Consider the following 13361-nt stretch of genomic DNA (forward strand, 5'->3'; position numbering starts at 1 on the left):
TATACAAAATTTACATTTTAAAAGATTACCTCTATTTTTAGATTGATGACTTGAAGACTACAGTGCCATCCACAGCAAATCATGGTCTTAAAATATCTCCTAGCAATGACGAGACCAATTTTCACAGAGATCAAATTTTTGCTAAGCAGTAGTCACAGGTAAATATATATTATATATATAATATTATATATATAAAATTAACTACTTCATTGCTCAAAGCACCTTTTGACATTCTGAGAGTTGTGCTATTTTATTAAAAAATTAATTAGGCTATATTTTAATGTTTTGTAATGTTTTCATTACTTTTTTTGTTTTGAAATATAAATTGTTGAGTTTTGAAACATTTTGACATTAACTATACCTGAATATTTATAAACAAAAAAATACCAGAACTATGTCCTTGACAATTGCACTAAGAAGTCTTTGCCAAAATCAGGTGCTCAGTGCAGTAGTTAAAAACTTAAAAGTTGTACCACCTCTGGTGCAAGATTAGGGACCCCATAGCCTCAGAGAAGAAAATAGAGAGTACTCAGAGAAGGCCTTGAATAATAGGCAGGCTGTTTGTGTGTGTTTCGACGGTAAGCTTGCTGACACCAAATGTAGTTACCTAAGTATAGTTACAGGATTAGAGCTACGCTCGTGGTGTCCCGTCTACCCAGCACTCTTTGTCACATAATGCTTTGAAACTACTGACGGTCTTGGCCGCCACCACCTTCTCACTTAACTTGTTCCAACCGTGTACCACTCTGTATGCGAAAGGAAATTTTTTTATATTTCTTTGGCATCTTTGTTTAGTTAGTTTAAATCTATGACCTTTTGTTCTTGAAGTTCCAGTTCTCGGGAAATCTTCCCTATTGATTTTATCAATTCCTGTTACTATTTTGTACATAGTGATTTTATCACCTCTTTTTGTTGTCTTCTAGTTTTGGCATATTTAATGCCTCTGACCTCTCCACATAGCTCTTGCCCTTTAGTTCTGGGAGCCACTTAGTAGCATGTCTTTGCACCTTTTCCAGTTTGTTGATGTGCTTCTTAAGATATGGGCACCAAACAACCGCTGCATATTCTAGCCTTGGCCGAACAAAACTCGTGAACAATTTCTTTAGTATTTCGCCATCCATGTATTTAAACAAAATTCTGAAGTTAGAAAGCGTGGCATAGGCTCCTCACACAACGTTCTTTATGTGGGCCTCAAGTGATAGTTTTCTATCTAGAATCAACCCTAGACCTCTTTCTTTTATCAGAATTATATAAAGATTTCTCACATAATTTGTAGGTTGTGTGGGATCTATGTTCTATTCCACATTCCATAACATGGCATTTATTCACATTAAATTTCATTTGCCAAGTGGTGCTCCATATACTTATTTTGTCCAGGTTTTCTTGAAGGGCATGACAATCATCTAAATTTCTTATCCATCCCATTATCTTAGCATCATCAGCAAACATGTTTATATAATTCTGTATTCCTACTGGTAGATCATTTATGTAGACAATGAACATTTCTGGTGCATGTACTGTGGTACTCCACTTGTGACACTTCTCCAGTCCGATTGCCTCTGATTACTGCCCTCATTTTTCTATCAGTCAGAAAATTTTTCATCCATGTTAGAAGCTTACCTGTCACCCATCCAAAATTTTCTAGTTTCCAGAACAACCTCTTATGTGGAACTCTGTCGAAAGCCTTTTTTATGTCTAGATAGATGCAGTCAACCCAACTACCTTTTTACTTTAAAATCTCTGTGGCTCAATCATAGAAACTGAGTAAATTCGATACACAGGATCTTCAGATCGAAAACAATACTGTCTGTGTGATATTATATAATTTCTCTCCAGGTGTTCTACCCATTTAGTTTTTATTATTTTTTTTTTTGTTTTCAATCCTTTCACTGTTACACTTGTCAATGATTCAGGTCTATAACTGAGAGAGGTGGGGTCTTCCCTGTTGCCACTTTTGTAGATTGGAACTATGTTAGCCTTTTTCCACATGTTTGCTATGACTCCTGTACACAGGGATGCCTGAAAGATCAGGTGAAGTGGAAGGCTGAGCTCAGATGCACATTCTCTCAGAACCCATGGTGAAACTCCATCTGGACCAACTGCTTTGTTCTTACTTAGCTCCTTTAGCATATTTTCCACTTCATCTCTAGACACCTCTATACGCTCTATGATGTTCTCAGAAATTCTTATTGTGTCTGGTTCTCTTAAGATTTCATTTTGTATAAACACACTTTGGAACTTTTGGTTTAATGTTTCACACATTGCATTATCATTTTCTGTGAATCTGTTTCCTATTTTCAACCTCTGGATATTATCCTTTACCTGCAATTTGTTGTTTATGAATTTGTAGAATAGGCCCAGTTCTGTTTTACATTTATCCATTATCTCTTTTTAAAAATTTCTTGGGCCGCTTTGGGCCACAACAAAAAGTTGTGAGCCGCAGGCCGGGCTCTGCTCCCCTTAGCTACCTTAATTTTTGCCCACACTTGTCTTACAGACGTTTCTCTTCCAATAGAGCTAGTGAACTCTAGTCATTGTCTTTCCCTTTGTAACTCATCTGCAATGTATGTACCTTTACCTGACTAAAAAATCTAATCTAAATCTATATCTAATCTATATGCTTAGATATATGCAAATGAGAGAGTAATAGAGCGAAACCTTTAAAATACTGAACAATTTGGAGGATATTGATTCATACAATTTCTTCAAAAGGTCAGATGTAACACGAACAAGGAGCAAAGGTTTCAAGCTCAACAAGCCACAGTGTAGGAGTGACAACAAATGCTTTTTAACCCATACGATTATGATCATGGCAATAAGGTTTCTAAAACAGTAGGCATTCTTCCAAAGCCAGACACTGTACTATGTTCCTCGCCCTAACCTAGTCACTCAGTATTATTCACTCATTTATCTATGTCTTGTCTATTTATGTTTTAAAGGTTACAAGACGTACATTAGTCAATACAATTGGTGCTTAAAATGTTAAGGATCTCTTGTGAAACACGGGTATTAATAAAAAAATTTATTATGTAAAATAAATAAAAAAGGCCCAAGGGCCATGAAGTAACAAGAATGCAAGGCCGGCACAAGCTGGCGTAAGTAGAGAAGACGGAAGATTCTTCATATTAAAAGACCCTGCTTCTCCAAGATGACAGTCACACCCTGCTTGCCCTGGACAATCACCATATGGAGAAGGACTGTTTACTGTGAAGGGAAGTCCACAAATGCAATGCCAGCATGAGTCAGTCTTGAAGGGTAAACGATGATGGCACCCTCACAGTAACACAAAAGCCGAGCAAGCCCAGTGAGGAAGACCTGTTGATGGGAAGGAGGAGAATCATTAGTCACAACAAAATCCACATAGAAACCAAGGAGAGAAAAAAAATAAAGTGGATGTCTTCTTTTTGTATAGACATAATAAATATTGCCATTTGGCTATGTATTTATATGATATATAATAGAATACAGCATAAAACAAAATAAGAGGGGTGGTAGGAGAAGAAAAGATTAGTGTTCAGTGAGAATCCACAAGGTCTTCTCTGAATACTCTTTATTTTCTTCAAGGCTGTGGGTCCCTACAATTGCACCAGAGGTGGTACACACACCCCTATTATTATTTAAACAGGTGAGTACACACACGGTGTTAGCAAACTTAGCCTCCAAACACACACACACACATGGTATCAGCAAACTTAGCCTCCAAACACACACACACACATGGTATCAGCAAGCTTAGCCTCCAAATACACACATGGTATCAGCAAGCTTAGCCTCTAAACACACACACACAAATGGCATCAGCAAGCTTAGCCTCCAAATACACACACACACACATGGTATCAGCAAGCTTAGCCTCTAAACACACACACACACACACACACACACACACATGGTATCAGCAAGCTTAGCCTCCAAACACACACACATGGTATCAGCAAGCTTAGCCTCCAAACACACACACACACACATGGTATCAGCAAGCTTAGCCTCCAAACACACACACACACATGGTATCAGCAAACTTAGCCTCCAAACACACACACACACATGGTATCAGCAAACTTAGCCTCCAAACACACACACACACATGGTATCAGCAAGCTTAGCCTCCAAACACACACACACACATGGTATCAGCAAGCTTAGCCTCCAAACACACACACACATGGTATCAGCAAGCTTAGCCTCCAAACACACACACACAGAAAATGGGGACATTGAAACAGTTGATAAACTTGATTTCAAGAGAGAGAGGTCACTATGGGGAACTTCAAATTTTTTTAATAAGTAATTAGGCAGACTTGTTGCTAGACAGGGAAGTAAATTAAATGTATGCCAAATTTTGCAAAATATACAATGAAGGCACACAAACATTCATACCAAAACAGAGATGCAGGGCCAGAAAACAGGATTGGTTCAACAGAAATTGAGAGAGGGCCACAGACCAAAAGACACAAAAATGGAATGAAAGACATTGAAAAACTACAAGCAGATGTCAACAAAGTTTTCGATTGGGCAGAAGAAAATAACATGATGTTTAACAGTGATAAATTTCAGGTATGGCAAAAATGAGGATCTGAAACATAATACAGGGTACAAAACACAATCGAATCTTCCCATAGTAGAAAAACAGCATGTCAAGGATTTGGGAATAATGATGTCCGACGATCTAATGTTTATGGAGCATAACCAAGCAAATATTGCGTCGGCCAGAAAAATGATCGGATGGATTACGAGAACTTTCAAATCCAGGGATCCCATCACAATGGTTGTACTCTTCAAGTCACTTATGTTGTCCCGTCTCGAGTACTGCTCAGTATTCACTTTCCCCTTCAGAGCACGGTTGCACGGTTGTTCCTGCCGGAACAACCGTGGACATCTTCAGGAGAAAACTGGACTGTTTTCTAAGAGAAGTTCCGGATCAGCCGGGATGTTGTGGGTATGTGGCCCTGCGGGCCGCTCCAAGCAACAGCCTGGTGGACCAAACTCTCACAAGTCGAGCCTGGCCTCGGGCCGGGCTTGGGGAGTAGAAGAGCAGAACCCCATCAAGCAGGTATCAAAATAGAAAGAAGCCAAACCCCCAATCATACCAGCGATACAAAGATGCGAGAAACAACTATACAGCAGTAAGGGAAGAGGCAGAAAGAAATTTTTAAAAAGGGATAATGGATAAATGTAAAACAGAACTGGGCCTATTCTACAAATTCATAAACAACAAATTGCAGGTAAAGGATAATATCCAGAGGTTGAAAATAGGAAACAGATTCACAGAAAATGATAATGCAATGTGTGAAACATTAAACCAAAAGTTCCAAAGTGTGTTTATACAAAATTAAATCTTAAGAGAACCAGACACAATAAGAATTTCTGAGAACATCATAGAGCGTATAGAGGTGTCTAGAGATGAAGTGGGAAATATGCTAAAGGAGCTAAGTAAGAACAAAGCAGTTGGTCCAGATGGAGTTTCACCATGGGTTCTGAGAGAATGTGCATCTGAGCTCAGCCTTCCACTTCACCTGATCTTTCAGGCATCCCTGTGTACAGGAGTCATAGCAAACATGTGGAAAAAGGCTAACATAGTTCCAATCTACAAAAGTGGCAACAGGGAAGACCCCACCTCTCTCAGTTATAGACCTGAATCATTGACAAGTGTAACAGTGAAAGGATTGAAAACAAAAAAAAAATAATAAAAACTAAATGGGTAGAACACCTGGAGAGAAATTATATAATATCACACAGACAGTATTGTTTTCGATCTGGAAGATCCTGTGTATCGAATTTACTCAGTTTCTATGATTGAGCCACAGAGATTTTAAAGGAAAAAGGTAGTTGGGTTGACTGCATCTATCTAGACATAAAAAAGGCTTTCGACAGAGTTCCACATAAGAGGTTGTTCTGGAAACTAGAAAATTTTGGATGGGTGACAGGTAAGCTTCTAACATGGATGAAAAATTTTCTGACTGATAGAAAAATGAGGGCAGTAATCAGAGGCAATCGGACTGGAGAAGTGTCACAAGTGGAGTACCACAGTACATGCACCAGAAATGTTCATTGTCTACATAAATGATCTACCAGTAGGAATACAGAATTATATAAACATGTTTGCTGATGATGCTAAGATAATGGGATGGATAAGAAATTTAGATGATTGTCATGCCCTTCAAGAAGACCTGGACAAAATAAGTATATGGAGTACCACTTGGCAAATGAAATTTAATGTGAATAAATGCCATGTTATGGAATGTGGAATAGAACATAGATCCCACACAACCTACAAATTATGTGAGAAATCTTTATATAATTCTGATAAAAGAAAGAGGTCTAGGGTTGATTCTAGATAGAAAACTATCACTTGAGGCCCACATAAAGAACGTTGTGTGAGGAGCCTATGCCACGCTTTCTAACTTCAGAATTTTGTTTAAATACATGGATGGCGAAATACTAAAGAAATTGTTCACGAGTTTTGTTCGGCCAAGGCTAGAATATGCAGCGGTTGTTTGGTGCCCATATCTTAAGAAGCACATCAACAAACTGGAAAAGGTGCAAAGACATGCTACTAAGTGGCTCCCAGAACTAAAGGGCAAGAGCTATGTGGAGAGGTCAGAGGCATTAAATATGCCAAAACTAGAAGACAACAAAAAGAGGTGATAAAATCACTATGTACAAAATAGTAACAGGAATTGATAAAATCAATAGGGAAGATTTCCCGAGAACTGGAACTTCAAGAACAAAAGGTCATAGATTTAAACTAACTAAACAAAGATGCCAAAGAAATATAAAAAAATTTCCTTTCGCATACAGAGTGGTACACGGTTGGAACAAGTTAAGTGAGAAGGTGGTGGCGGCCAAGACCGTCAGTAGTTTCAAAGCATTATGTGACAAAGAGTGCTGGGTAGACGGGACACCACGAGCGTAGCTCTAATCCTGTAACTATACTTAGGTAACTACATTTGGTGTCAGCAAGCTTACCGTCGAAACACACACAAACAGCCTGCCTATTATTCAAGGCCTTCTCTGAGTACTCTCTATTTTCTTCTCTTAAGGCTATGGGTCCCTAATCTTGCACCAGAGGTGGTACAACTTTTAAGTTTTTAACTACTGCACTGAGCACCTGATTTTGGCAAAGACTTCTTAGTGCAATTGTCAAGGACATAGTTCTGGTATTTTTTTTTTTATAAATATTCAGGTATAGTTAATGTCAAAATGTTTCAAAACTCAACAATTTATATTTCAAAACAAAAAAAGTAATGAAAACATTACAAAACATTAAAATATAGCCTAATTAATTTTTTAATAAAATAGCACAACTCTCAGAATGTCAAAAGGTGCTTTGAGCAATGAAGTAGTTAATTTTATATATATAATATTATATATATAATATATATTTACCTGTGACTACTGCTTAGCAAAAATTTGATCTCTGTGAAAATTGGTCTCGTCATTGCTAGGAGATATTTTAAGACCATGATTTGCTGTGGATGGCACTGTAGTCTTCAAGTCATCAATCTAAAAATAGAGGTAATCTTTTAAAATGTAAATTTTGTATAAAAAAAATGCAAAAATAAATTGCAAGAATAATATGAAGTTATTATACAATTTTTTTTAATTATTTAAATATTTGTGAGACATTATTAAGAAATGTATGAAGTACAGATTCTCTAAGACCTGATATGTATCTGCTTATGTTCCACCACATTACATTCAGGGCTGAAGAGAAAACACAGCCAGTAAGGTAATGATCACTTAGGATGGACTGGGATGCTACATGTAGGTGGGGGCTAAGCTGCGTGAGGCTAGGATGCCCAGCCTGCCTTGTCTAGGCTGGGCTGGGCTAGGCAACACTAGGAAGGAGTCAACAAATCTCTGGAGTGCCTTACTTTTCCTGATATCCTTAAAAAAGCAAGAATGATGCAATTTTATAAAGGAGGCGAGACAGCAGAAATAAACAATTAGAGAAAAATATCAAATCTACTTATACTTTCAAAAATATTTGATTTTTTTTTTTACAAACATTTCTTCCTACTTTGTAAAATTCAACATGAATACAAACACACACACACATCCCTAGGAAGCAGCCCATTGCAGCTGTCTAACTCCCAGGTACTTATTTACTGTTAGGTGAACCAGATATAGAGAATAACCACAAAATCTTGTAAAGCCACTAGTACACGCAGCATTTCAGGCAAGATATATAATATTAATATTATATATATATATATATATATATATATATATATATATATATATATATATATATATATAAATATATATATATAACTGAAAACTCACACCCCAGAAGTGACTCGAACCCATATGCTATGCCCAAGATTACCATCCGAGTGCCAGCGGGGAAGTGGGTCAAATAGCCTCGGCTATCACTTCCTTATGTCTGGTCGTGATGGTCAAGCGGATTAAGGCGTCCCTGTACATACCAGTTGCGTTGCTCCTGGCAGTATTGGGTTCGAGTCACTTCTGGGGTGTGAGTTTTCAGTTGCATATTGTCCTGGGGACCATTCAGGCTTGTTCGCATTTGTGTTCCTCACATGTGGCCCCAAAAATGAGGTGATTTGATAAAATGCTATGCCCAAGATTACCATCCGAGTGCCAGCGGGGAAGTGGGTCAAATAGCCTCGGCTATCACTTCCTTATGTCTGGTCGTGATGGTCAAGCGGATTAAGGCGTCCCTGTACATACCAGTTGCGTTGCTCCTGGCAGTATGGGTTCGAGTCACTTCTGGGGTGTGAGTTTTCAGTTGTATATTGTCCTGGGGACCATTCAGGCTTGTTCGCATTTGTGTTCCTCACATGTGGCCCCAAAAATGAGGTGATTTGATAAAATGCTATGCCCAAGATTACCATCCGAGTGCCAGCGGGGAAGTGGGTCAAATAGCCTCGGCTATCACTTCCTTATGTCTGGTCGTGATGGTCAAGCGGATTAAGGCGTCCCTGTACATACCAGTTGCGTTGCTCCTGGCAGTATGGGTTCGATTCACTTCTGGGGTGTGAGTTTTCAGTTGCATATTGTCCTGGGGACCATTCAGGCTTGTTTGCATATATATATATATATATATATATATATATATATATATGCAAACAAGCCTGAATGGTCCCCAGGACTATATACAACTGAAAACTCACACCCCAGAAGTGACTCGAACCCATACTCCCACAACTGGTATGTACAGGGACGCCTTAATCCACTTGACCATCACGACCGGACATAAGGAAGTGATAGCCGAGGCTATTTGAACCACTTCCCCGCCGGCACTCGGATGGTAATCTTGGGCATAGCATTTTATCAAATCACCTCATTCTTTGGGGCACACGTGAGGAACACAAATGCAAACAAGCCTGAATGGTCCCCAGGACTATATACAACTGAAAACTCACACCCCAGAAGTGACTCGAACCCATACTCCCACAACTGGTATGTACAGGGACGCCTTAATCCACTTGACCATCACGACCGGACATAAGGAAGTGATAGCCGAGGCTATTTGAACCACTTCCCCGCCGGCACTCGGATGGTAATCTTGGGCATAGCATTTTATCAAATCACCTCATTCTTTGGGGCACACGTGAGGAACACAAATGCAAACAAGCCTGAATGGTCCCCAGGACTATATACAACTGAAAACTCACACCCCAGAAGTGACTCGAACCCATACTCCCACAACTGGTATGTACAGGGACGCCTTAATCCACTTGACCATCACGACCGGACATAAGGAAGTGATAGCCGAGGCTATTTGAACCACTTCCCCGCCGGCACTCGGATGGTAATCTTGGGCATAGCATTTTATCAAATCACCTCATTCTTTGGGGCACACGTGAGGAACACAAATGCAAACAAGCCTGAATGGTCCCCAGGACTATATACAACTGAAAACTCACACCCCAGAAGTGACTCGAACCCATACTCCCACAACTGGTATGTACAGGGACGCCTTAATCCACTTGACCATCACGACCGGACATAAGGAAGTGATAGCCGAGGCTATTTGAACCACTTCCCCGCCGGCACTCGGATGGTAATCTTGGGCATAGCATTTTATCAAATCACCTCATTCTTTGGGGCACACGTGAGGAACACAAATGCAAACAAGCCTGAATGGTCCCCAGGACTATATACAACTGAAAACTCACACCCCAGAAGTGACTCGAACCCATACTCCCACAACTTTATGTCCGGTCGTGATGGTCAAGTGGATTAAGGCGTCCCTGTACATACCAGTTGTGGGAGTATGGGTTCGAGTCACTTCTGGGGTGTGAGTTTTCAGTTGTATATAGTCCTGGGGACCATTCAGGCTTGTTTGCATTTGTGTTCCTCACGTGTGCCCCAAAGAATGAGGTGATTTGATAAAATGCTATGCCCAAGATTACCATCCGAGTGCCGGCGGGGAAGTGGTTCAAATAGCCTCGGCTATCACTTCCTTATGTCCGGTCGTGATGGTCAAGTGGATTAAGGCGTCCCTGTACATACCAGTTGTGGGAGTATGGGTTCGAGTCACTTCTGGGGTGTGAGTTTTCAGTTATATATATATATATATATATATTTGAGATATATACAAGAGTTGTTACATTCTTGTACAGCCACTAGTACGCGTAGCGTTTCGGGCAAGTCCTTAATCCTATGGTCCCTGGAATACGATCCCCTGCCGCGAAGAATCGTTTTTTCATCCAAGTACACATTTTACTGTTGCGTTAAACAGAGGCTACAGTTAAGGAATTGCGCCCAGTAAATCCTCCCCGGCCAGGATACGAACCCATGACATAGTGCTCGCGGAACGCCAGGCGAGTGTCTTACCACTACACCACGGAGACTGTAAATATATGTCGTACCTAGTAGCCAGAACGCACTTTTCAGCCTACTATGCAAGGCCCGATTTGCCTAATAAGGCAAGTTTTCATGAATTAATTGTTTTTCGACTACCTAACCTACCTAACCTAACCTAACATAACTTTTTCGGCTACCTAACCTAACCTAGCCTATAAAGATAGGTTAGGTTAGGTTAGGTAGGGTTGGTTAAATTTGGTCATATATCTACGTTAATTTTAACTCCAATAAAAAAAATTGACCTCATACATAATGAAATGGGTAGCTTTATCATTTCATAAGAAAAAAAATACAGAAAATATATTAATTCGGAAGAACTTGGCTTATTAGGCAAATCGGGCCTTGCATAGCAGGCTGAGAAGTGCGTTCTGGCTACTAGGTACGACATATATATATATATATATATATATATATATATATATATGAATACATACATACGGGACAAAGAGCCAGAGCTCAACCACCGCAAGCACAACTAGGTGAGTACGCACACACACCCACATTATATATATATATATATATATATAATATTATATATATATATATATATATATATATATATATATATATATATATATATATACATATATATATATATATATATTATATATATATTATATATATATGAGTGTCAGACGATGGAGGAATGATTTTTTTTTAATTTAATTTATATAAAAAATTATTCCTTCTGAAGATGTTTTAATATATGAAAGTACTTAAGGAAATTCCTGTTTCAATTCTTCCTCCGTGGTCTGACACTGTCACATTTTTCATCAAGTGTTAATTTTTATGATTTACACACACGTGGCATGTTTACACACACATTATTTATATTAATATATATATGTCGTACCTAATAGCCAGAACGCACTTCTCTGCCTACTATGCAAGGCCCGATTTGCCTAATAAGCCAAGTTTTCATGAATTAATTGTTTTTCGACTACCTAACCTACCTAACCAAACGTAACCTAACTTTTTCAGCTACCTAACCTAACCTAACCTAAAAATATAGGTTAGGTAGGGTTGGTTAGGTTTGGTCATATATCTATGTTAATTTTAACTCCAATAAAAAAATATTGACCTCATACATAATGAAATGGGTAGCTTTATCATGTCATAAGAAAAAAAATTAAGAAAATATAATAATTCAGGAAAACTTGGCTTATTAGGCAAATCAGGCCTTGCATAGTAGGCCGAGAAGTGCGTTCTGGCTACTAAGTACGACATATATATATATATATATATATATATATATATATATAGTTGTATATATATAAATATATAAAGTTGTATATATATATATATATATATATATATATATATATATATATATATATATATATATATATATATATATATATATATATATATATAACCCTCAACCCTATAAGTGGAGGGTTCCTACAAACTCAACCAGAGGTGGTACCCTCTATATATTAATAAAAAGGCAAGGCTATGCTAAATCTAGGTAGGGATTGGCTTGGCTAAGCTGGTCAGGGCTTGGCTAGGGTAGGAAGGACTGGTCATGTTTAAAAGCAAGGCAGGGTTAGGCTAGGCAAGACTAGGTAAGGGTATACTGGGATAGGCTTGGCTACGGTAGGCTAGGAAGAGGTAAACTAGGATAAGCAAGGCTGTGCAAGCACTATGCACAGCTAGAATGAACTATGCTAAGATGGTTTAAGCTGGGCTAGGTTAGGATAAGCTGAGTCATGCAGGGCCCCGATTGACCAGTGGAGTCTAATAGTCTAACCTTCTAGCTAGTTTGCTGACCTAAGAGTGTAAATGACTAGCCCCTAACCTGAGATATATACAAGAGTTGTTACATTCTTGTACAGCCACTAGTACGAGTAGCGTTTCGGGCAGGTCCCTGGAATACGATCCCCGCCGCGAAGAATCGTTTTTTCATCCAAGTACACATTTTACTGTTGCGTTAAACAGAGGCTACAGTTAAGGAATTGCGCCCAGTAAATCCTCCCCGGCCAGGATACGAACCCATGACATAGCGCTCGCGGAACGCCAGGCGAGTGTCCTACCACTACTCCACCTGCTGCAATATTATTATAAAAGAAATATTACTTATTATAATCGTAAATACTAAATACCTGTTGTGTTGATTTAGGGGCGACGACGATCGTGGGATCGGATGCGAGCCACAGGTGGCCTACACCATGCTTTCTAAGGCGTCCCTCTCATAACAAAAACAAATCCGTGCATTCATACACAAACAGAGATCCCGTGGTTATGCGAATACTTGCAATTCTTTTACTTAAAATAATAACAATTAGATTAATAATAATTAACATAATTTTTACTCAAGATTCATAAAAATTTTTAATACTATTTTAAAAGAAGATTTATAAGACATCTAAAAACAGATATACAGACTTTGTGTGATATTTATTTCAACATTATATATTAATAGAATGTTGTAACTATTATTTTTAAATATTAGGTAGTTTCCAGCTACGTATATCGCATATAAACGTTGCAAAAAGATTTTAGACTGAATTAACACATTACACATT

At 38.6% G+C, this 13361-nt stretch overlaps 1 long non-coding RNA gene across 1 annotated transcript; it reads right to left on the reverse strand.

Annotated features, from left to right (window-relative positions):
- Window positions 1–3009: 3009 nt before the first annotated feature.
- On the reverse strand, window positions 3010–13038 carry LOC138355712 (uncharacterized). The gene is made up of 3 exons (XR_011223999.1): window positions 12939–13038; window positions 7390–7506; window positions 3010–3315 (listed from the first exon to the last, which is right to left on the reverse strand). It is a non-coding gene; the product is annotated as an uncharacterized lncRNA (long non-coding RNA).
- Window positions 13039–13361: the final 323 nt, after the last annotated feature.

This window comes from Procambarus clarkii, chromosome 68 (genome assembly GCF_040958095.1).
Source record: "Procambarus clarkii isolate CNS0578487 chromosome 68, FALCON_Pclarkii_2.0, whole genome shotgun sequence".
In the NCBI taxonomy this organism is placed as follows: domain Eukaryota; kingdom Metazoa; phylum Arthropoda; class Malacostraca; order Decapoda; family Cambaridae; genus Procambarus; species Procambarus clarkii.